This window comes from Sapajus apella, unplaced genomic scaffold (assembly GCF_009761245.1).
Source record: "Sapajus apella isolate SASKATOON/1434 unplaced genomic scaffold, GSC_monkey_1.0 scaffold39, whole genome shotgun sequence".
NCBI lineage: Eukaryota > Metazoa > Chordata > Mammalia > Primates > Cebidae > Sapajus > Sapajus apella.
The window spans coordinates 7,378,950-7,384,632 of NW_022436979.1; the positions used below are offsets into that span (position 1 = coordinate 7,378,950).

Below are 5,683 nucleotides of genomic sequence, written 5' to 3' on the forward strand. Positions count from 1 at the left end.
CATTCCCATTAAGAAAAGCAAACTTTTTGCCCCCAGAAGAAACAGTGACATCACAGTTTGAAAACCTATTCCAATGAACACCATCAAATCAAGGACTGAGTCTTACCCACCTTTGTACTTGGGGCACCGTACTTTGCTCAGAGTAAGTGCTCAGAAAGTCTTGTTTTATCTAGAGTGAAAGAGGTAGGCTTCTGCACAGGGACATACATAGTATGCTGAGAAGTTGCCTGAGGAGAGGTTCTGATGTATCCCCAGTGCAGTCATCCAAGTACCTTAAGATTAATTTTGCCACCACGTGTAAACACAGACTGCCTGAGGCCTTTTCGTTTCGTTTAGTTTGGAAGTCACTAAGACAGGGTACAGAATTTAAAAATTGGATACTATCTTGGATATTGGTGATGGGCCATGAATTAAGTAGTAGTTTTAAAAATCAGGAATTTAGAGAAAAAGAAAGAGCAAAGCAATATTTTCCAATACATTTTTCTGTAATCAATTAAACATTTTTAAGATTTGGACAATATAGCAGACTCAGAATTTTGTCACAAAAAATAAAACTGCCAAGATAATAATATATAATAAATGCAGAATATTTAACTTTTATGAATTTTATTTTTTATTAAAAAATAGAGACTGGGCCGGGAGCCGGTGCGGCTGTGAGGGGCCGCATCTCGCAGCAGCCGCCCTGGCCGGGCATGGTGTTGGGCTCCGGGCCCGCCTCGCCTGTCTCGGGGAGCCCAGGGTAAAGGCAGCAGTAATGCTAACGCTAGCAAGCAAACTGAAGCGTGACGATGGTCTCAAAGGGTCCCGGACGGCAGCCACAGTGTCGGACTCCACTAGGAAGGTTTCTGTGAGAGACAGATTGCTTGTTAAAGAGGTTGCAGAACTCGAAGCTAATTTACCTTGAACCTGTAAAGTGCATTTTCCTGATCCAAACAAGCTTCATTGTTTTCAGCTAATAGTAACCCCAGATGAGGGTTACTACCAGGGTGGAAAATCTCAGTTTGAAACTGAAGTTCCCGATGCGTACAACATGGTGCCTCCCAAAGTGAAATGCCTGACCAAGATCTGGCACCCCAACATCACAGAGACAGGGGAAATATGTCTGAGTTTACTGAGAGAACATTCAATTGACGGCACTGGCTGGGCTCCCACAAGAACATTAAAGGATGTTGTATGGGGATTAAACTCTTTATTTACTGATCTTTTGGATTTTGATGATCTACTGAATATTGAAGCTGCAGAACATCATTTGCAGGACAAGGAGGACTTCCAGAATAAAGTGGATGGCTACATCAAGCGTTATGCCACATGATAAAAGGGGATGATTGCGGGTCCATGGATTGTGTTACAGTTTGTCTCTCATGTGAAACAGCAGGAGGTAGCCCCCTCTCCCGTCCTCATGCTCCCTCTCAGTCCCCTGGATTGCCCCAGTTCTGTGACCATGTTGCCCCGAAGAAGACCATCTTCATGACTGCTCATTGTAGATGGAGAATTCAACATAAATATAGCAAGAAAATGTGTTTGGGCTTCTGAAGAGTTGTCTGCTTACCTTAACATGTTTAGTTTTTTGAACTTGTACTTTATAGGCTATTGGTGAAATTCTTAAGAAGTTGTAATGAACTCAAAATTGAGGCCAGAGCTTGCTTTCCCTTTTCCCCAACAAAACTGGTTTTCTGCACAAGCAATGCTAATGATGTGTTCTGTGTAACATGCAGATTGGCAATAAGATACCCACTACAAACTGTGATTGGATGCAAAATCTCTTAGCTTCTTTCACGAGTGTTGGCCCTGCCTAGATGTTGTGAAGCTTCCCAGAATGCATAGTCATTCACTGTAGATCTCTTATTGAAATGCATATTTTATTTAATGTAAGTATATTTTGGAACAGATTTGTAATTTGTACAATTTAATGCTTTATTTTTTCTATTCTCATTTAGTTTGTATTTTCATTTTATAGAGCAGACAGAAAGATGTTGAGTCAAGCAACTGTTGAAGAGAAATACAAAGAAAATATGAAAGGCACATTATTCATTTGTCCAAATGCAATGAGAATCTCTTAAAAATCAGCTCTTACTTTCAGGTCCAGATGTGTCAAGGACATTTTGGAGCTTTTTGAAGCTAGATTTGGATGATAAAAACAAAAAGGCAGGGAGCCCATTCTAACATGCTGCCCAGAGGAAACTGGCTGGAGCCTGGACCAGCTGGCATTGATGTTTCTGCAGTGGTCATGTGATTGTGAGCTGGTAGCTCCTTATCAGAGCGCCAGACCCTGCTGGCTTAGGAGACAGGAGTGATGCCTCAGGAATCAGCCCAACGTCTGATACCACCGAGACTGTACCTGTGGCCTTCTGAGTCAGCTGTGGCTCCGTGCCCTGCCTGGAGGTAAGCCTCCTAGGCCTTGGAGGACCAGGAGTCAACAGTGGCATACGCCATCCTTAGCGAAGTTAACGTATTGCAAAGGAAGAGCCCCGAAGAGAGGCAAGTGGATTTACTCCAGCATGTAGACACTTGGACCAGAGAAATCAAACGCAAAATAAATGTCTGTCTAGTTTCAAAAAAAAAAATAGAGACTGACAATTTATCCCTCAGCAATCTTTAAAGTATTAAAATAATATAGGCTATTTAAAAATTATGAGGTGTTCATTTAATTGGCAAGATATCAGATTTCATGTATTCAGGATTTTGCTTTGGTAAGAAGCAAATTCTATAAACTCCCTATTGGAATCAGGTATTTTGGGAAATTAGATATTTTTGGATGTGAGCAGCAGTTTTCTTCTAACTGCAGGGAAAATGCTAAGAGAAAACAATAAATTTTTATCTGCTGAGTTATCTTAGCATAAGGCACCAACAAAATCACCTTCAGAAAGGAAGAAGAAAACATCCTCCCACTCATCCTTCAGAGGATTAAGATAAAGTGAAGGGAAGAATTGTTCTCCAGCTCCTTTGGAATTTATATCTGCATCAGGGGAGGCTTGTTACTGCTAGATCCATTGTCTGTTCAAGGTCACTTATTCCACTAAGAGGCACATCCTACCAGGGACCACTGCTGTGTAGCTAGCCAGGCTCTCAGTGTGTGTGTAGATGAACCACTTCTCCCTCCAGCAAATGAATGACAGCCTTTCTAGGGCTTTTGTCTTCTGCTGAGAGGCAGAGCATCTCTAGCCCAGGAATAATGCCCAGACAGAGTCGGGGGAGTGGGGACATGAGATAGAGTTTATATTTGTGATCTATTTCCTTCCTTTCTCTTTTTTCTCTCTCTCCCTCTTTTTTTTTTTGCATGGGTGGTGATTGGGATGTGTTGTTTTTGTTGTTATAGTTTCAGATATCATTGGTAAGCATCTCAATATGTATTTACCAGGTAGTATAAACTATTATAAGAACAGAAGATAACAAGACTTTTAATTGGAACAGAAACCTATATTGGGCATCTATTTTGTGCAACCCACCAAGCAGGTCACACGGGAGATGCAAGACTAATGAGACATAATCCCTCCTTTGTGGAGCTTACAGTCTAAATGACTGCCATCAGCTCGCAGGTAACCGAGTGTTTCAGTCATACTGACATGTCAGTCCATCTTTGGTTGCTGGGTACATGGTTTTAAAGACTGTGAAGAAACAAATCACCATTCCACCAAAGCAAATCAAATAATGACCCAAATTGAATCATTTGCCATTTTCTATTTTTAAATGTACCTCATAAAAACATTTACTTACTAAAATCAGTTTTTATCTTATACAACATTAAAGAAAACATATGATCCTTTTAATATAGTTCAAGAAAATTATCTGAATTAAGCACCTTGATTTGTTATTTTTCACTATCGTGGGAATTTTTAGAAGCGCCAGCATTCTAATTAATAGCAATGAAATACATGTTTATTTAATAGTTTTGAAAAGTTAGATATGTTCATAGTTTAGTACTAAAATGTAAATAAAATTAACAAAGTTCATAAAAATCAATAAAACATTTAAAAAATTTCTCTGTGAGGAACAGACTTTAAACACATTTTCCCCCAAAGATCAAAGAGCATGAATTAAAACGAAATAAGGAAAGTCTGCTAATTTTTAACCTTTAAAGATTAAGTATTTAAGAAGAAATAAAAACTGAAAATGTCATACACTTTTTGAAAATTAAAAGAAACATGGAAACTTTGTTCATGGGATAAAACTATGACTGCACAAAGAATTTTTAAAAGCCATTACTCCTGGATACTAAGATTACAAATACATATATACTAAGTGTAGCCACAGTCAGAAAAAAGAAACCATCTGATTGATTTATGAGAATAATTTCAAAAGTCCTTTGAAGTATTAGAATCATCCTGTATAATGGCAAGCACATGGTAGGGAGGTTCTTAATAAATACTGGGTACAGTTGTGAGAAAACAACACAGTTTTGGGCTATAGAGCCAAAACCTTCTGGACTTTTCTAGGCTTTTTCATTATAGCCAAGCCTCCACTGGGCCTTACCACTGCCATCATTGGTATCTTAACTTTGGCTTTTTATTAAATACAAATAAGAAATATTTCTACAAAGAATCACCCTATCCTGGAGGCAGCTCAGAGTACAGAAATTGGAATAGTCTCATCTTAAGCTTCTACCAACCTCACTCACCCTGCTACACACACAATTTTGTACTCAAATGAGTATTTAATTTAACAAAAAATAAAAATTAAAAATGATCATTTCAGAGTGGAAAAAAAAATACTCAGGCAAACCAGTTTTTGGATTGACTTGCCTGGTAAGTATTGGCAAATGGTCACTCTGGTAGCCTATGTGCACACCCAGTCCAGGAGAGGATACTAAGTCCTGAAGGGTGGAAGATGGAAAATGAGTTTGTTTTGTTGTTTTTCACTCTTGTTGCCCAGGCTGGAGTGGATTGGCTCAATCTCGGCTCATTGCAACTCCCACCACCCAGGTTCAAGCGATTCTTCTGCCTGAGCCTCCTAAGTAGCTGGGAATACAGGCCTGTGCCATCACACCCGGTTAATTTTGTATTTTTAGTAGAGATGGGATTTCTCCATGTTGGTCAGGCTGGTCTTGAACTCCTGCCCTCAGGTGATCTGCCCACTTGGCTTCCAAAGTGCTGGGATTACAGGCATGAGCCACCTTGCCGGGCCAGAAAATGAGTTTTGAAAGCAAGAACCATACTGACCTCTTAACTCTTGGATGCCTTCTTTTTCTTACCATTTCTCCCTTAATTGAGCCACAAGCTTTTTAGCTGTTATGCAGTGAATATATTAAGGAAGAATCTTTTAAAAAGGAAAACAAATAAAAATAAAATTCAATGTCTAAAATACGGTTATGGAGTAAACTAATAATATGCAAGGTGCGTTTACATATATTTTACTTTTATCATAGGTTATTTTCTCTACAGTTTTATCTCCAGTATATTAACTTTACAAGCATTATTTTTATGTGAAGCTGTGATACTTTATGGATGAACTTGACAAAATTGGATTTTCTTTTGCCAAGGCGGGGTTCTTCATTGAAACAGAACTAATGTATAGGTAGAGATTTATCATGAGAAATTCACTCATGTGATTATGGAGTCTGAGAGGTCCCGTGATCTGCAGTCAGTAAGCTGGAGACCTGGCAGAGCTGATGGTGTAGTTCTAGTTTGAGTCCAAAGGCCTGGGAACCACAAGAGTCAATGACACAGTTCCAGTCTAAAAGCTGGCA

The 5,683-nt window shown here is 39.2% G+C and overlaps 1 pseudogene; it reads left to right on the forward strand.

Annotated features, from left to right (window-relative positions):
- Positions 1-644: 644 nt before the first annotated feature.
- LOC116565185 lies at positions 645-1,910 on the forward strand (annotated as a pseudogene).
- Positions 1,911-5,683: the final 3,773 nt, after the last annotated feature.